The 20,310-nt window shown below is 36.1% G+C and overlaps 1 protein-coding gene across 2 annotated transcripts in view; it reads right to left on the bottom strand.

Annotated features, from left to right (window-relative positions):
- Positions 1-19,983, bottom strand: part of LOC105544577 (dachshund homolog 2) — a 311,959-nt gene extending 291,976 nt beyond the window's left edge. For both annotated transcript variants that reach the window (XM_011987135.1, XM_011987142.1), the window contains exon 1: positions 19,866-19,983. The gene's annotated coding sequence lies outside the window, so the exon portion shown is untranslated. The remainder of the gene's footprint in view (positions 1-19,865) is intronic.
- Between the last annotated feature and the right edge of the window lie 327 nt (positions 19,984-20,310).

The following is a 20,310-nucleotide window of genomic DNA, read 5'->3' as shown; positions in this document are numbered from 1 at the left end:
ACCCGGTTGGGACCCCTTCCATGCTGTGGAAGCTTTGTACTGTCACTCTGCTCAATAAAACCTACAGCTTTTTTTCTCTCGGTCTGATCTGTGTCTCTCTCTCACCATGGGCCGCCACCACACCAATTCTTTGGCGTGGCTAAGGTAAGAAACTTTGGTGTTACAATGTGATGCTATACAGGAGTCAGATTGGAAGATGGTGTCTTATTGCTACAGTCTGTTTTGTCAGTCTTAAGATCTCTGTTTTAATGTTAATGTGGGTTCAATGTGTCTAAACTGCAAAGGGAAGAAAGTATAATGAGGCACATCCTGACCCCTGCTTCCCATCATGGCCTGAAATAGTTTTTCAGATTCCCTTGGGATACCCATGGCCAAGAGAGAAGTCTATTCAGTTGTTTAGGGGGCTTAGAATTTTACTTTTGGTTTATAATTATATATTACCCAGTCTCACGTATTCTGTTACAGCAGCACAAAACGAACTAAGACATTCTCTCAATCTGGAGGACCAGTTCTTTGAAGGCAAGGATCATATCACATACAATTTTGAACTCTCATTTTCAGGCACATAACAGACAGTGACTAAATACTAAATGGATGGGTTGAATGAACAAGACATTGTACAAATGAAATTATGATTTTCACCCCATCTGCCCAAAAAACATAAAATTGAACAATGCTTTTCAAATAAAGTTATTCATAACTTTTAATTAAGAAACATCAATATATTGGCTGTCCTTTCTATCTCCTTGCTTATTCTAAAATAATGTGCATGATATAAAAATTATAAATTTGCTCATTGTAAGCAGATATCTAGATAACTTTGTTTTAAATTTAGTTGATGATCAATGCAAATTTGGTAAGATAAATTAAAATCTAAAGACTATTTTGAAAAAATATAAATTTAATTTAATCTATCATGTGATTATTAAATTCCTTGAAAGTCCATTTAAAAGGGATAAATTGAAGTGAACAGCAAATGGGACACAGGAGAAAACTGAGAGAGTATAAAATCCTAAAGTAAAAAGACATACAATAATAAAACCAAAAGCATACAAGCATGAAATCCATAAAGGAAAATAAACAATTAGGAAAGAGAAAGCATTTTAGTAAAGTTACAGAGCTAAATGAAAGAGAATATTAGGTCATTCAGCAATAGAAAGGGAGAAGGATATATCTGAGTCTAGAAAGAAAGCCAAGTACAGTCTAATGCATGATTTAGCTCAAGCTAAGTGTGATCTGATCAGTAGTGCTAAATTTCAGACTGTTGAGTTTTCTGTGCATTGAGGTTTTTATTTAAGTAATATTACAGATATTAACAGAAGAAAATACATAACGACCCTTTCAAATAATTTGCCAATTTCTTACCTATGTGTCTGTCATTAGATCACCCAACAGAAGTGATACAATTCAGGAATAATTTTTCAGCTTTCTAGTCTGTGAATAGAAGTAGTTCATACAACCTATCTTTCATTCTGTGTAGACAAATACAAATGGCCAATTAACTTCTTCCATCCCTTCCTATAACTCCATAACACTGTCACCATACTATGATAAGGCTTCAACTTGGGGCACTTTACCTCCCACCGTCTTTGGTTTTGATTGGCCTTATAGCTGCTCTCCCTAACTTCGTCATGGAATACTGCAAAGACAAGTGACCGACGTTTCAAATTAACAAATTAAAATAGGAAGCAATCAGGCTATAGGGAATTTGCTAGTAAATTAATAAACATTCCAGAGCACTTTTAGCAGCTTCAAGTTATCAGTCCAATTTTCTGAGTAGCAGAGTATGTGCAGTAACTCCTAGGAGTCTAAGAAGGTTAGCAGTGCCTTTTTCAGATAAACAAATTAAAGGAGATGACTTCATAGAAATTCTTGTTTTTGGATACATGTGACAAGCCACAAATATCACATGAGAGATCACTGGCTTTATCTGGCCTCCTTGATCCTACCATTCTGGAATTTAAAAAAAAAAAATGGCATAGAAGTAGTGGCACCAAAGAACTTGTAAGAGTAGAAAATGGAACTGCTGGTCAATAATCATTGGTTAAATTATTTTGTAGAAAGAAGTTGGTACTCCTAATAAATTGGGGGAAATTGTCTCACTATTCAAGTATTTTATTTTTACTTTAATGAGAATAAAAATGATTGTATGCAATTAATGCTCTGCTGTACTAACTCAGAAGTTCTTATGTCAAAAGATAATATGATTTGATAATAAGTTTTTGTTTACCTTCATAAATCATACAAAACAGAGGGAAGAACATGCAAAAAGCCATGGAAGTGTGAAAGAGTATGAGATATATGAAGAACAGGGAGAAGTTTATTTAGGCTACAGAGTATGCTGTATTTAAAGAAGTTGTCGGAGATGATAATAGAAAGCTACAATAAAGATCAGAAAACAACTTTTTCTAGGTTAAGGAATATTAACTTTACTTTCAATGAAAGGGCATAGAAGAGTTTCAAGCAAGTGACAGATAATTAATAAAAATAAATGTAAAATAATTTGGGGAGTCAGAGACCAGCCTTGGCAACACAGTGAGACTAAACTTCTACAAACCAACACAAAAAAATTTAGCCATGCATGATGTCATATTCCCATAGTCCTAGCTAATTTGGAGGCTGAGGCAGGAGAATCACTTGAGTCTAGTAGTTCAAGGCTGCAGTGAGCTATGACTATGCGATTGCCTTGCAGCCTGAGCAACAGAGTGAGACTCTGTCTTTAAAAATAAATAAATAAATAAATAAAACAATGTAAGTTATTTAAAAATTGTCCATTGCTAGTCAAATGAACTAAAAGGTAAGCAAATTATGGTTTTCGTTAGCATTTCCAAAGAAACAAACAGAAGCAGAGAACTTTATTTTACTTATTTCTTTTAAACAATGTTATGCATTTCTAAAACATTGTTTTAGAAATGAACAATGTATGGTTCTATCTCAAATAGGACACTCAAGAAGGATATTTTGGAAATTGAGATCATAAACTTCAACAGATGTCACCTTCAGCAAGAAATGAGCTTATTATGAATATACCTAAGGTTATGTAAATCACTCTCTATAAATTTATTATCTCAATAAGTATCTCCAACAGAACTTGAACTAGAATGTTAGTTCATTTTCACACTGCTATAAATAACTGCTTGAGACTGGATAATTTTAAAGAAAAGGGGTTTAATTGACTTACAGCTCTGCAAGGCTGAGGAGGCCTCAGGAAACACAGTCATGGCAGAAGGTGAAGGAGAAGAAAGGCACATATTACATGGTGGCAAAAGAGAGAGCGCAAGAGAGAGAGAGAGAGAGGTATACTTTAAAACCATCAGCTCCTGTGAAAACTCACTTGCTATCTGCTATCACAAGAACAGCAAGGAAGAAATCTGTCCCCATGATCCAATCATCTCCCACCAGGACACTTCTCTGGCACATGGGGATTTCAATTCAAGACAACACTTTGCTGGAGACACAGAGCCAAACTATATAATTCTTCCCCAGGCCCTGCCCAAATCTCATGACATTTTCACATTGTAAAACCAATCATGCCTTCCCAACAGTACCCCAAAGTCCTAACTCATTCCAGCATTAATTCTAAAGTCCAAGTCCAAAGTCTCATCTCAGACAAGGCAAGTCCCTTTCACCTATAAGTCTGTAAAATCAAAACAATTTAGTTACTTCCAAGATACAATGGGGGAACAGGCATGGCTTAAATGTTCCCACTCCAAATTGGAGAAATTGCCTGAAACAAAGGGGCCACAGGCCCCATGCCAGTCCAAAATTCAGCAGGGCAGTCATTATATTCTAACGTTCTAAAATATTCTCCTTTGACTCCATGTCTTACATCCAGGGCATGCTGATGGGGTGGGCTCCCAAGAACTTGGGTAGCTCTGCCAGTGGCTCAGCAGGGTACAGCTTGATTAGTTGTTTTCAAGGGCTGGCATTGAGTGCCTGCGGCTTTTACAGGTTCATGGTGCAAGCTGTTGGTAGATCTACTATTCCAGGTTCTGGAGGGTAGTGGCCCTCTTCTCTCAGCTCCACTAGGCAGTGCCCCAGTGGGGATTCTGTGTGGGGGCCCAAATCCCACATTTTCCCTCTGCACTGCCCTAGTAGAGATTCTCCATGAGGGCTCTGCCCCTGCTGCAGACTTCTGCCTGGACATCTAGGCATTTCCATACATCCTCTGAAATCTAGGCAGAAGTTCCCAAACCTTAACTCTTGTCTTCTGCACACCTGTAGACCCAACACCATGTAGAAGCTGCCAATGCTTGGGGCTAGCACTCTCTGAAGCAACAACCCAAGCAGTGCCTTAGTTCCTTTTAGCCACAGTTGGAACTAGAGCAGCAGAGACACAGGGCACCAAATCCTGAGGCTGCACAGAGCAGCAGCAGGATCCTAGGCCCACCCCACAGAATAATTTTTCCCTCCTATGCCTCCAGGTCTGTGATGAGAGGGGCTGAGGCAAAGATCTCTGAAATGCCCTGGAGATGTTTTCCCCATTGTCTTGGCTATTAACACTGAGCTCCTTTTTACTTATGCAAATTTCTGCAGCCAATTTGAATTTCTTCACAGAACATGGGTGTTTCTTTTCTACCTCATGGTCAGGCTGCAGATTTTACAAATTTTATGCTCTATTTCCATTTTAGTCACAAATTACAATTTCAGACCATCTCTTTCTTCATGCATATGAGCGCACACTTTCAGAAAAAGTCATGTCACATCTTGAATGCTTTGCTGCATAGAAATTTCTTACACCAGATACCCTAAATAATCTCTTTTAAGTTCAAAGGTCCACAAGTTTCTAGGGCAGGGGCACATTGCTGCCAGTCTCTTTGCTAAAGCATAGCAAGAGTGACCTTTGCTCCAGTTCCCGAGAAGTTCCTCATCTCCATCTGAGACCACCTCGGCCTGGATTTCATGTCCTTATTACTATCAGCAATTTGATCACAACCATTCAACAAGTCTCTAGGAAGCTCCAAATTTTACCTCATCTTACTGTCTTCTTCTGAGCCCTCCAAATTCTTCCAAACTCTGATGCTTATCCAGTTCCATTGTTGTTTCCACATTTTCAGGTATCTTTATACCAATGCTCCACCTCACTCAGTTCCAATTTTCTATATTAGTCTGTTTACACACTGCTATAAAGAACTCCCTGAGACCGAGTAATTTATAAAGAGGCTTAATTGATTCACAGTTCCACATGGATGGAGAGGCTTCAGGAAACTTACTATTATGGCAGAAGGCAAAGGAGAAGCAAGGCACATCTTACATGACAGGAGAGAGAGAGAGAGGGAAAGAGAGAGAAAGAGAGAGAGAGAGAGAGAGTGAGAGAGAGAGGAAGTACCACACTTTAAAACCATCAGGTCTCATGGAAACTCACTCACTATCACCAGAACATCAAGGGAGAAATGCATCCCATGATCCAATCATCTCCTAACAGGCTCCTTCCCCAATACATGAGGATTACAGTTTGAGATGAGATTTGGGTGGGGACACAGAGCCAAACCATATGAACTATGATTGGGACAAACTTTTAAATCAGAAAATCTATCTTTCCCTCTCCCTTTCAGTCTATAAAATTTTCAAGTATTACTCCTATTTCCTTCTATGATCTTTGAGATATTATTTCATATTTTGTAAATTAGTAAATAATTTTTAATCACTTTAATCACTCAGTGCATGCCTTGAATGGGCTAATATGCTTCATATGCAAGCTTCTCTATGCCCTTGTTCACTTTAGTTATCTTTTACAAAAAAGTCAATAGATATTCTGGTCCTAAAATATCTCAATAGAAGAATAGATAAAGAAAATGTGATTTTATATATATATATATATATATATTTGTGTGTGTGTGTGTGTGTGTGTGTGTGTGTGTGTGTACAATGGAATCCTATTTGACAATACAGAAAAATGAAATAATGTCATTTGAAGCAACATGGATGGAAATGGAGGTCATTATGTTAAGGGAAATAAGCTAGGCACAGAAAGACAAACATCACATGTTCTCACTCATAGGAGATAGCTAAAAAAGTTGATCACATGGGGGTAAAGAGTGGAATGATAGATACCAAAGACTGGGAATGGGGTATGAGTACAGGAGTGGGTAAAGAGTGCCTGGTTAGCAGGTAGAATCATACAGTTTGGTAGAAAGAATAAGTTATAAGGCCAGGTGCAGTGGCTCACACCTATAATCCCAGCACTTTGGGAGGCTGAGGCAGGAGGATCACTTGAGGCCAGGAGTTCAAGACTGTCATGAACAGCTGGTCTTGAACACTGAGACCGAGTCTTTACAAAAAATTTAAAAATTTAGCCAAGTGTAGTGGTGTGTGCCTGTAGTCCTAGCTACTGCAGTGGCAAGGTGAGAAGATCACTTGAGTCCAGATATTTGAGGTTGCAGTGAGCTATGATCATGCCACTGCACCACAGCCTGTGTGACAGAGCAAGATCTTTTCTCTAAAAGCAAAAACAGAAGGAATAAGTTCTAATGTTCAATAGCAGAATAGGGTGACTATGTGACTACAGTTAACACCAATGTATTGCATTTTTCAAAATAGCTACAAGACAGGACCTGAAATGTACCCAACACATAGAAATGATAAATACTCAGGTGATAGATATCCTGAATAGCCTGACTTGGCCATTACACATTCTACACATGTAATAATATTTCATATGTACTTCATAAATATGCACAAGTATAATATATTTTAAAAATTAAAAAAAAATTATCTACAGAAACCAAATATCAGCCTGGGTCCCAATTTTTTGAAAGTATGACGCATAGTGGTTACACTCTGAAAATAAAAGAATTTACTTCTACAAATCATGTATTTTTCATTAAAATACATATCAGACACTGTTTGACTTCAAACTTCAATTTTACTTTAATACTCTGGCAAAATACCACACATTTCAGACAGTTTAAGGGTAAGACCTCTTCCCATTTATTTATCCTTTTACCTAATTACTTTAATTAAGCTTAGAATTCAACTCACACTTTTACAGTGAGGTGTGATATCCTAGGAGTTTTTCCTTTGAAACTAAACATGGGTCTTTTATCTCTTGTGGTCATAGTACCCTAAGCCCAAAAAGTATGCTTTTTTCATAATGCCCTTGTCACAAATACAAGGAAAATCATTTTTCTCCTTTAGCCTTGCAGGAAGTTGCTTTTTCCTTCCAAAGGATATCTTTTTCAGCTTTAAGTGTGATCCAGATCAAAAAGCCAACTGTGTGAAAATAACAAAATCATAAATAGTATGATTCTAACTTTTAGGTTGCAAATATTTGTTTTCTACACTAGACTGACCCTAAGCAAAATTGAGAAGTAGGAAGAATTTGTTTGGGTCACCTTTCAACTTTCTCTATGCTCCTCTCTCCTGCTCTTTTAGTTCCTCTTCACAACGTCAAGGTCCATGAAGCTGTAGAGAGCCAAACCACTGATCATCCTCAAATAATATGCCTTTCACCCTGGTCCTCAGTTTCCATTACTCCTAGACTATAAACCTGTACTTACACAGAAATTGATACTAATTTATACTAAGTCATGATCAAACAAAGTATGACTTACTTTAATTCAAAAATCCACTTCTAGACAGGAGACAGTATGTTGGTGAAATGTTTGAATTCAGGTGGGATATACTGTTGAAAATATATTTCTAAGACTGGACACAGTAAGGGTTGGCAATGATATGAACAACCATACATAGCTGATGGGAGTGCAAAATGACACGACTTTGGAAAACAGTTTTAAAGTTTCCTATAAACATAGACATACACTCACCATACAACCCAGCAATTCCATTTCTATTTTTAATCAAGGTAAATGAAAACATTTCCACACAAAATGTGCACATAAAGCCTTAAAGCAGTGTCATTCACAATAGCTAAAAACTGGGAAAAGAACTCCAGTGTCTGAAAGAGTGAAATGTATAAACAAATTATGTTATATTCATACCATGGAATACTTACTGCTAAGCAATAAAAATTAATGAAGTATTGACATACACAACAATTTGCACTCTCAATAAAATTATGCTAAGGGAAAGAAGTCAGACAAAAAATAGTGCATTCTCTACATAATCTCTTTATATAAAACGTTAGAAAATACAAACTAACACATATTGACAGAACACGGATCAGTGGTTACCTGGGAGGCAGATAGGGAAGAAGGGGTATAGTCATAGAAAAGTTGAGAAAATGAGTACGCTCACTATCTTGATTGTGGTGATGGTTTCATAGGTGAGCAACAGTCCAAAATTCTCAAATTGTACTTTCTATGTACAGTTTATTCCATGTCAATTATACCTCAATAAAACCTTTTTTAAAGAATGTAGTTGTTAACAAGGACCTTAGTCAATCTCCTCAAATAACTATAGATAGGCAGACATCTATCAACTGATTATTAAGTTTTCACCTATTATTGGTGCTATATGAGAAAATCGCCCACCTTTCTTACTCTCAGTTCAATTTAATATTCATTGCTATCTACTATGACCCACTTCAGTTACTCTTTTCACAATTGTTTATGTAACTTCATATATCGTCAAATAAGGTTTAAGGAAGAAAGGGTCTTCTATATTATTAACAGTATAGTTCTTCTCTTTTGGTCCCTGGATTATGCAAGTAACATTACTGAGAAAGGAAACATCATTACTATTGAGAATTCAGAAAAAAATAAAATAAAATTAAGTCAGAGTGTAACTGCCCCTTTTAATGTTGTAATTTAGTCTGGGAATTCGAATTTTCATTTCTACTAATCATGTAGAAAGCATGATTTACCAACTTAGTTTGATCTAACACAGTGCTTCGAAAAGGATTTTCATCTGACACTTTCAGGTATGTATCAAAATAGTTAAGTAATAGCCCTCTGGGAAAAACAAAAAAGGGTATTAATAACATTTTTAAGCTCTACGTTTGGGCATTGTCTACCTTGACTCAGGAATGTGTATGAATGTGTTACTAAAAATTACCATTTTGAGAGCTCTCGGAATTTTCCCTACATTGAACATAAACTGAAAATTAGTTCAAAACATGATGTAGAGTTTACACATTGCCAGAAAGGGAACAAAGAAGTCACAGAAAACATTTTCACCACTACAATCACAGTACTCAATTCCTGTTCCCCAACCTTTGGTTGATTAAAATGGCAGAATAACTTCCTGTCTATCAATTTTTAAAAGGTGAGTTCTGGATGCCAAGGATACATTTTGTTACTCATTTTTGGTCACAATATGTAGGTGATACTTGTATATGCTAAATTTTATTACTCTTTAATTCTTCAATAGGAAATGATAGACATTGTATTTTGCTCTGCAGGATCCCTTGGATGATTGATAAAATGTATTTTGCTTAAGAAGGATACAAAATATCTTTTGATAAACTACATGTTTTAGTGTAATGGGTTATTTTAGTACAGCCATCCACTCCATCCAATAAAATAAAGAAATAACAAGGCAGCTTATCATTTGTCAGGCATATTATACAATGGAAAGCTTTATTGTGCTATGTAAATGTCCTCTTTCTGCCCTGGAAAACAAAAGCTCGCCAGAATAAAGAGCAGACACTGAAAGAGTAACATAAGTAGTAGGTGAAAAGTTGTGTATTTTATTTCATGTAATTTGTATATTATGGGGAAAATGTGGTTGAAGGATGGGCCCTAGAGATGGAAATGTCTTTTTATAATCCAATAGACTTGGCTTGTGACTATGTAATTTTTGTAAGAGATCTCTCATTTGGGGATGGTTTGAGGATGGACCAGATGGAAAGCAGGGCACTGTGGGATACATCATTTATCACAATGACAGTGTGTAGGCATCAGTGATCCTCTCAACACAGGGGGAAGCTAAAACTGCAAATGTGGAGCAGCATTACTGCCAGAGTAGTGGAGTTTGGCAACACTTGAATTTCTCATTAACTTAATCATATTAATTCATTAGCCATATATATCAAAGTAATTCACTCTGGAATTGTCACAAGGAACAATTTATAACTGTTACCTTTCTCTACACAAAAAGTAGGTTGCAGTCATTCAGAAGATTTTACACACTTCTTAGAAGGAAAAATTATAGCCACAATAAATAATAACAATAATCATCAACTGTTTTTATACTAGCTGTCCCACACATAAACTACGATAAGGAGCAAAAAAGAAAATTAAAGTGTTTGATTTTATTGAAGTTATATGATCAACAACAGATAAATAGATGGATTATTCCAAAGATTTCCTGTTTCTGAAACACCAAACATCTGATCTCTTACATTTAACTTAAGCAGTTCCAATATGAGCCTGAAGATTCATAACCTCAATTTTTAATATACAGGGTTTTTTTGTTTGTTTTTGTCAGAGATAGTTCAGTGTATTTGGGAAAGTATGGTGCTTATGAAAAATAAAAATCTGGCCTTATAAATTCTGGCTTAAATCTTTATTGTCTCTGAGATTTAGGGTAAGTCACTGAGCTTCTTAAAAACTCATTTTCTTCATTTGTTAATCAGAAACACTAAAAATGCTAACCTCACCAGATTGCTGAGAGGATCAAATGAGAAACAATTGAAAATAGTTATTTATAACATAGAGCTACATGCGTATACATATACACACATTAAAGATGTGAGGACGTTTTGTAAAGCACTATATAGATTATTATCACATGCCGTCATCGTCATTACCATCATCATCACCATCACCATCACCAACATCCTATAGGTTGGCTTAAATTTCTCCCCTCCACCTACAGAAATAAGCAATGGCTTCTGTCTTATGAGCCAGCCATGCAGGACAAATATCATTGGCAGAAGCCTAAAAAATTGAAGAGAGACATTTTTAAGTTAAAATAAATATACTACATATAGAATAAAGAGCACTGACAGACATATTAAAACAAAAATTTGTGTTTGGGAAACTCAGATTCAGCTAATATAATAAATGTAGTTCTAATTATTAAGCTGATATATTTAAGCTTTTTCTTTAGTAGAGAATCTGCACATGCATGTTAGTCTAAACTCTATATTAGAAATATTAGTAATTCAAATTCTGGCTCCTATTACACCAATAGTTCTTTGTGAGCACACAATAAATAAAGAAAACACAATGACATAAAAAACACCATATACTATTTATACGATATGAAGCATACTTTACAACATTGCTCATTAAAAAACCCAAAGGTAGTCTTAGGAAAAGACATGTTTTTAGACACTGTAAAATAGCTTCACTGCTTTCACTCCTCTCATCCGAGGAGCAATCCTGACTCCAACTCCACCCCTTGTCAGCAGGAAGTAGTTACAGTAGTCATCAGCTTTTTCCCATCTCCTTAGTTCACGACTCAGGATAGAGGTGTGCTGAAACTGAAAGAAGGGGATTGAAAGTGCCTTTGCAAAATGATGATAGTAAAAGAAATCTGACGTAGTTGACTCCATCTTGCTTCTAATCTCCAAGTTGTCCTTGGTTATTCCTGGGCATAGGCCAAGCTAAATTTTGGAGAAATTTAGTTTAAAATTTAACTTTGAAACCAGAATGATAATAGTCCCTCCCTCAAACTAGTCCACTCCCTGTTCTGGGGATAAAACTGCCTTGGTAAAACTAATGTAAAGCAACAAGATTGGGATTAGGGGAGGGTCCTGAGTTCCTGTATTTTAGTTCCTGTATTTTAATACAGGTGTAGTTATTCTAACCCAATACTGCTCAGGAGACATGTGGCCTGAAGTCTTAAGATTTGGGACTTCCTCAATTGCTCCTGTAGATAACATCATTATAGTAGAATCTAAGGTTGGTTTTTGGAGATGTTTTTCAGCCTGACTCCACCCAGATTCATGACTTGGGATTCAACTTGTCCTGCAATTCCATCCAGAGACAGGATCAGCACATGAAAACTATTTTCCATGCCCCTATGATTTCATTCCTTAACCCATCAGCAGCACTCATTTTTCAGTCCCCTGCCCACAGAATTGTCCAAAAAAATACCCTAATCTACAAGCCTTTAGAGACTGATTTGAGTAATAACTTCATCTCCTATGTGGTTGTCTTTATGCCAATGAAACTATTTTTTACTACAAAAAAGGAAAAAAAGTATTTGATTTAAGGAAACTATCAAAAAGGTCAGTTTGTTTTCTAGAATGAGGGCTTGATCTTTTTTTTTTTTTAAACTGGGAATGTCCTAGGACATCTCTTCATGACCACTTCTTAGCATCCAATCTAAGTGAGTGCAAATTTGAAATGCATCATGAAAAGAGAGAGATACTGATACCAACGATGTAATGAAGCTAATTGGCGTTATACTATGAGATTGAATTCACACTGTCAACACTAGATGTAATTCTACTTTTGATTTTGCTAATCCTGAGTTGAGTTTTGTAGGTACTATTGCTGAATTGTATCTTCATGGGCTCAGTGACCCAAAGATGTGAATGGCATCCGACATTCTTAAACAAAAAAAATTTGCCATGATATAGCTAGAGTAAACAAACCAATTTAAGAATCTTTTAAGGAATGAACACTACAGAATTTTCGTCTGAAGCGCTTTATTACTTCCTTGTAAGATGTCAGTTTAAATCTCTCTCAGGCCAAATTTCACATCTGTCTATTAGAAATGCTTCATAAGCTGAGGAAAGGGAAGCCATCATCTTTTGGGAAATTCAAAGGCACAAACAACAAATCCATCCCGTCAGTGTGATCTGGCGATATTAGCACTTCTGCAGAGATACAGAGAAGGATGTATATAATATTCCCTCTTCTTTTCTCCCTGTGTATCCCTAAATATTTTACAGAAAATACTAGAAAATGGGATACTTATATAAAAATGAGTTATCAGGGAATCAAGCTATTGATTATATGATGGAAACAGAGACAGAAATATATAAGATGAGAATATCAGTAGTTCAAATATATAAAGGCAACAAGCAGTCTAACTTCATTATTTTGGGACAGCTAGGGAAAGGTTAGGTGGAATTTGGGAAAACTCTAACTCACAAAATAAATTTTATTTTAGTGTTATAAAGTATTCTTATATTGTTTGGTGCAGAGCAGATGTTCAATAAATAAATGTTAAATGAAAGAATGAATGCATATATAGCTCTAAAGCTATTTCAATAGTATATGTGTCTATAGTTACATAGATATAATATCTAAATGAATATCTGACAATACTATCAAGAATAGATCCTAAGGGACTTACCTTAGTGAATAAAGATGAATTAGTATTAATTAGTATGTTGATTACTTCTATAACAGATCTTACAACAGTGATCTCAGGCACCTAAATAACCCCAAAATATTTTAACAACCCTACATTTGTGCACATATTCACATACACACACACTTATTGTTAATACATTTAATTTGCTAAATAAGATATTCTTACTAATACCAGAGACTTTGGCATATACACTGTCTGAACGCTCACAAATTCTGAACTAGTAGAGTTTAAATAAATTGGGTTTCCTTATGTAGGAAAAATATCACCAAGAGTAAAATAAATGTCTTTTAAAATAAAACAAAAATACAAATTACAGAAGAAAATAAAATCAGATAAAAATAGAAGACTTTACCTTTATAGTATGCAAATAAAGCAATATGCCACACCTAACATTATACTGCGTCCTGGATGATTTACATGTCAAGTTATATAAATTAAAGGACTATTCTGCAATAAATCTAAGAATGATGCCTGAACCTTTTCTAACCCTTTTCACTGGCATTTTTTGCATGCAACTGCTGAGGAAAAAACACAAACAATTTAACTTTTCCTCCACACATTTGAATGCAGGTGAATAAGATATTGTTGGGCATCTAAAATAAATTCATGTAAATTAAGGAAGGAATTTCTGTAAGCTTTGCAGATTCCTCCACCTTCCCTTGATTATTTTTAAACTGTCTGCATCTTTGACAAATGTGCTCATGCCTTTCCTCACTCAACGTTTTGTCTAGCTCTATAATCCCATTCTAGGCACAAGCAAAGGACTAAAAATTGAGTTTTGTCTCAATGGCTCACTTGATGGTAAAGCCAAGTCACAGGAAGTAAAACAAAGCTTGAACCCAAGGAGTATGACAGTATCAGTAACTTGAAAAACATATTTCAGAATGTCATCCACGGAGACTTCCCCAAACCTGCTAGAGAGGTCAACAGTCAAATTCAGGAAATACAGAGAACTGCTACAAGATTCTACACAAGATCATCCCCAGGACACATAATCATCAGATTTTCCAAGGTCAAAATGAAAGTAAGAATGGTAAAGGTAGTTAGACAAAAAGGGAAGGTCATCTACAAAAGTAACCCTATCAGGCTAACAGCGGACCTCTTAGCTGAAACCCTATAAGCCAGAAGAAACTGGGAGCCTATATTCAACATTCTTAAAGAAAAAAATCTTCAATGAAGAATTTTATATCAGCCAAACATAGCTTCCTAAGTGAAGGAGAAATAAGATCCTTTTCAGATTAGCAAAGGTTGAATGAATTCCTTACCACCAGACCTGTCTTACAAAAGATCTTGAAAGGAGCACTAAACAAAGAGAGGGAAGACTGCTGCCAGCTAATATAAAAACATACTTAAACACACAGACCAGTGTCACTGCTAAAGCAACCACACAAACAAGCCAACATAATAGCAAGCTAATAGCACAATGACAGGATAAAATCCACATATATCAATAATAACCTTGGATGTAAATGGGCTAAATGCCCCACTTAAAAGGCACATAGTGGCAAGATGGATAAAAAGGCAAGACCTAAAGGCATGCGGTCTTCAAGAGACCCATCTCACAACTAATGACACTCATAGGCGCAAAAATAAAGGGATGGAGAAAAGTCTACCAAGCAAATGGAAAAGAGAAAAAAAGCAGGAGTTGCAACCCTAATTTCAGAAAAAAAACAGATTTCCAACCAATGAAATATTTTTAAGAAGGGGCATTACATAGTGGTAAAGTGTTCAATTCAACAAGAAGACCTGGCTATCCTAAATATATATGCATTCAACCCAGAAGCACCCAGATTCATAAAGCAAGTTCTTGGTGACCTACAAAGAGACATAGACTCCCACATACTAATAGTGAGAGACTTCAACCCTCCAATGAAAGTAATAGGCAAATCATTGAGGCAGAAAATGAACAAATATATTCAAGACCTTAATTCAACATTAGACCAACTGGGTCTGATAGAACTTTACATAACTCTCCACCCAAAAAACAAAAGAATATACATTTTTCTCACTACCACATGGCACATACTTTAAAATCAACCACATAATTGGACATAAAACAATCCTCACCAAGTTTTTAAAGAAACAAAATCATACAAAACACACTCTTGGACCACAGCACAATAAAAACAGAAGTGAAGACTATGAAAATGGTTCAAAATCATACAATTACATGGGAATTAATCAACATGCACCTGAATGACTTTTGGGTAAATAATGAAATTAAGGCAGAAATCAAAAAGTACTTTGAAAATAATGAGAACAAAGACTCAACACACCAAAATCTCTGGGACAAAGCTAAGGCAGTATTAAGAGGAAAATTCATACCGTTAAATGTAAACATAAAAATCTTAGAAAGATCTCAAATTAACGACCTAACTTCACAACTGATATAATTAGAGAAGCAGGAACAAATCAAGCCCAAGGCTAGCAGAAGAGAGGAAATAACAAAAATCAGAGATGAACTCAAGGTAATTGAGAAACAACAACAACAGCAGCAGCAGCAACAAAATTCGAAAGATAAACAAATCCAGGAGGTTTTTTTGGAAAAATTTAATAAAATATATAGGCCACTAGCTAGACTAATAAGGAAAAAACAGAGAAGATCCAAATAAACACAATTAGAGATGATGAAGGGAATGTTATTACGGACACCATAGAAATCCAAACAACCATCAGAAACTACTATGAACACCTCTACACACAAAATTTAAAAACCTACAAGAGATGGATAAATTCCTGGATATACACACCCTACAAAGACTGAGCCAGGAAGAAAATGACTCTCTGAACAGACCAATAACACACTCCAAAATTGAATCCATAATAAATAGCCTCCCAACTAAAACAAACCTGGGACCTGTTGGATTCATAGCTAAATTTTACCACATGTATAAAGAAGAGCTGGTATTATTCCTACTGAAGCTATTCCAAAAAATTAAAGAGGAGGGACTCCTCCCTAACTCATTCTGTGAGGCCATGATCACTTTGATACTAAAGCCTGTAAGAGTCACCACAAAAGAAAACTTCGGGCCAATACCCTTCATGAACATTGATGAAAAAATCCAGAACAAAACACTTGCAAGTTGAATTCAGAAGCACATCAAAAAGATAAACTACCAAGATCAAGTAGGCTTCATCCTTGGGATGTGAGGTTGGTTCAACATATTCAAATCAACAGATGTGATTAATCACATAAATAGAACTAAAGACAGCAAAAGAAAACTATCAACAGAGTGAACAGACAACCTACACAATGGAAAACAAAAACAAAAACATTTGCAAACTATGCACCTGACAAAGGTCTAGTATCCAGCATCTATAAGAAACTTGAACAAATTTATCAGAGAAAAACAAACAACCCCATTAAAAAGTGGGCAAAGTGCCAGGCACGGTGGCTCACAACCATAATCCCAGCATTTCGGGAGGCTGAGGCGGGCAGATTACGAGGTCAGGAGATTGAGACAATCTTGGCTAACACACTGAAACCCCGTCTACACTAAAAATACAAAAAATTAGCTAGGCATGGTGGCAGGTGCTTGTAGTACCAGCTACTCAGGAGGTTGAGGCAGGAGAATGGCGTGAGCCCAGGAGGTGGAGGTTGCAGTGAGCCAAGATTGCACCACTGCACTCCAGCCTGGGCAACAGAGCAAGACTCCATCTAAAAAAAAAAAAAAAGGCAAAGCACACGAGCAGACACTTTACAAAAGGAGACATACATGCAGCCAACAAGCATATGAAGAAAAGCTAAATATCACTGATCATTACATTTTGTGGTATCATTAGATTTTGTGATCATTTGATTTGTGGTAAATCAAAACCACAATGAAATACCATCTCTCACCAATCAGAATGGCTATTACTGAAAAGTCAAAAAAACATGCTGATGAATTTGCAGAGAAAAGGGAACACTTATACATTGTTGGTGGGAGTGTAAATTAGTTCAACCATTGTCAAAAGCAGTATGGCAATTCCCCAAAGAGTTAAAAGCAGAACTACCACCCAGCAATTCTATCACTGGGTATATATACCCTGAGGAAAACATATCCTTATATGATAAACATGCACGTGAATGCTCATTTCAGCACTATTCACGATAGCAAAGACACAGAATCAACCTAAATGCCCATCAACAACAGATTGAAAAAAGAAAATGTGGTATATATACACCTTGGAATACTATGCAGCCATAAAAAAGACATCATGTCTTTTGTAGGAACATGGATGGAGCTGAAGACTATTATCCTTAGCAAACTAATACAGGAATAGAAAACCAAATACCACATGTTCTCACTTATAAGTGGGAGCTAAATGATAAGAATTTATGAACACAAAGAAAGGAACAACAGATTCTGGGGTCTACTTGAGAAGGGGCAGGAGGAGGGAGAGGAGCAGAAAACATTACTATTGGGTAATGAGCTTAATACCTGGGTGATGAAACAACATGTACAAGCAAAAATAAATTAATTAAACTAAATAAAATTTAAAAACAGAAACTCAGTTCTGCCACTCACTTGCTTTGTGACCTTAAGCAAATAATTTAAACTCGCTGAGCCATAGATTGTTTACTTTAAAAATGAAGTCATTGTCCATAAGGCTACTATGAAGATTAAATGAAGTGTATATAAAACACTTGGCACCCATGGCTAGTACATAAAAAGAACTTAATATATTATTAGAGCTTTTCCTCAACAAATACCCTACTAATGTTTACTCAAAATGATTTAGCTTCAAGGCAATTTTAAAATCCTTTTCTTCTTTCATCTGTACATTCCCACAAAACCAGGACACAGATTTGATTATTTACATAGTACTCTTTCTAGGCTCTAGGAATGTATTTCAGGAGGCAAGAAATAGATGGTCATTCATTGAATACCAAGATATATTTCAGATGCTGTTATCCCTTCTATCTTCATTTATATGTACAGGGCTACTCTCTTATATCAGAATTTGTTTATAAATATTTAAAGTAGAAAATTCATTATCTTCCCCCTCAAAGCCTGAGTGTCTTCCCAAGTTCTCGATCTGAGTTAATTATACCATCATCCAGCCTGTCATCCAAGCTAGACACGAATCATCCTAGACCACCACCTTAGCCTCTACATTTAATCAACTATCAAGTGTGATTAACTCTAATTACTGAAGCACTCAGAACCTTTTCTCCATTCTATTGAAGTTGCCTTCAAGCCCTCAGTATTTCTCCTTTGAACAGTAGCAACTGATATTCCTTCATTTCATTACCTTCACTGCTATCTACCCTCCAGGCAACTGTTTTCAGATCATTTACTCAGTTCCTTAGCAAGGGCTCCTTTTACCTATAGAAGTTTCTTTAAGAATAAAATAAAACAAAATCATACGTGAAGGAGAACATATAAAATTCTAACTGAGGTAGAATTGTGGAGCATGGAAGTACTTCCTGACTTCTATGTCAGTCAGTAAGGAAAGTCCTGAAAGACACTCTGGAAACCACTGGTTTAAAGGGAAAAACTTAAATTGCTTAACATGGTAAATCAAAAACTGGGTTCACAAAGCTGACCTTTCCCTCCCTTTCTATTCCAACCACATCACCTATAAGCCTTCTACCTTAAAGCTCTGCTCCAGTCTCTTCAACTTAACTACTACTCCCCATAACACGCTAGGCTTTTTCTCATCCATCTGTACTTTTCTATCTGCTTGGAATGTTCTTCCACTGATTCTCCATCCGTCCAATGCTCAGCCTACAAAATACAGCTCCAATGTTTCCATCTTATTGAGTATTACCCAACTTGCCAAATTGATTTAACTGCTTCCACTTATGCGATATTATAGAACCTTGTATGTGCTTGTATTTTGGCCTCTATCACACTTTAATGCAATTATTAATTTACATTCCTTTCTCCCCAATTCTAGTGTGGCAAGGACCACTACTCATATGTTTTTACAATGCCTAGAAATGAGTACCTAGAACACAACAGACACTTTATAAATGTTCATATCTTTGTATATAAAGATATCATTGTTATTAAATTCATTTTCTATGTTATAATAGCTTTCATGATTTTAAAGATTCAATTATAGAAATGTTAAGCTTATTTTTAAATGTTTTTGTGTACTCTTATGTACTTTTTTAGAGACTCAACAAAGTTCAATGCTAATTTATGACACTGGAATTTTACCAGTTTTTCACAGTGTTCAATGAAAGACACTAAGACATCGTTCAGGACAATGGCCACCTGCACCTTCTTCTCTAATCATAAGGCTCCTATACCAAGGATGCATTTTAGGTCTACTTTTTAACCTAGAGTAATAACTTGGACAACATGCATGGATGCCCAGAACCCCTGGAAACTAAAAGAATATTACTGAGACCTAATTTGCAGGAGTGCTGCCCCCTATGGGAGGTTTCAAGATGATGCTGTTTTGGCCAGTGCCTCCATTCCTGTCCGTAGCACAGAAACATATACACACATACAAACAATAAGGCCTTGAAAGGGATTTTCTGCAAGGATATGACAATTTTTAAAATCACATCCATTTGATTTGTCGCTCAAGTAACAAAACTTGTTTTCATGAACACTTTAAAAATTCAATAATGTAACCTCTAATAGAGCTTCAAAAGCTCTGAAGGACAAGGCAGTTAGATCAACATTGGTTTATTTCAAATGCTGGGCAGTACGAAGAGACATGGCTGATCATCAGATGGATTTTATTACCTGTCGGAGTGATAAGTCCTGGCGATAAGAGGCCTGGGACTGCATGGGGTAGAAGGCGGGCATTTTCCTGCAACACTCCCAAAGAACGCTTAGGGGGCCTGCCAGGTCTTGAACTGTTGAAAAACAGACAAATATAGATAAGGTTAAAAAATGTACTCTTTTTGAGAATACCATCACTTGCAGCATTTACCTTTTAAATCTTGTTTAATTGCCAAAAGTGATAGAATTTTACATTAAAGACTATTGTCGTGGATTACTAAGAGACCTATTCTTTACTTTCCACTAAATTCCCCACTATTGTTATGGCAAACATCAGTACCATAAGGCATCAATTTTAGTCTAGATTCCATTTACAGGCCAGCACTTTGCAACACAGCTTACCTGTTGTGTGAGAAACCCTGAGTTACCCCTGCTTTTAAAGCTACACTTGATCTGAAGTATTAAT

The sequence above is a fragment of the Mandrillus leucophaeus genome, unplaced genomic scaffold (assembly GCF_000951045.1).
Source record: "Mandrillus leucophaeus isolate KB7577 unplaced genomic scaffold, Mleu.le_1.0 Scaffold1081, whole genome shotgun sequence".
NCBI classification, from domain to species: domain Eukaryota; kingdom Metazoa; phylum Chordata; class Mammalia; order Primates; family Cercopithecidae; genus Mandrillus; species Mandrillus leucophaeus.
The sequence above is the reverse complement of the archived record's forward strand: the minus strand, read 5'-3'. Positions and strand labels throughout refer to the sequence as shown.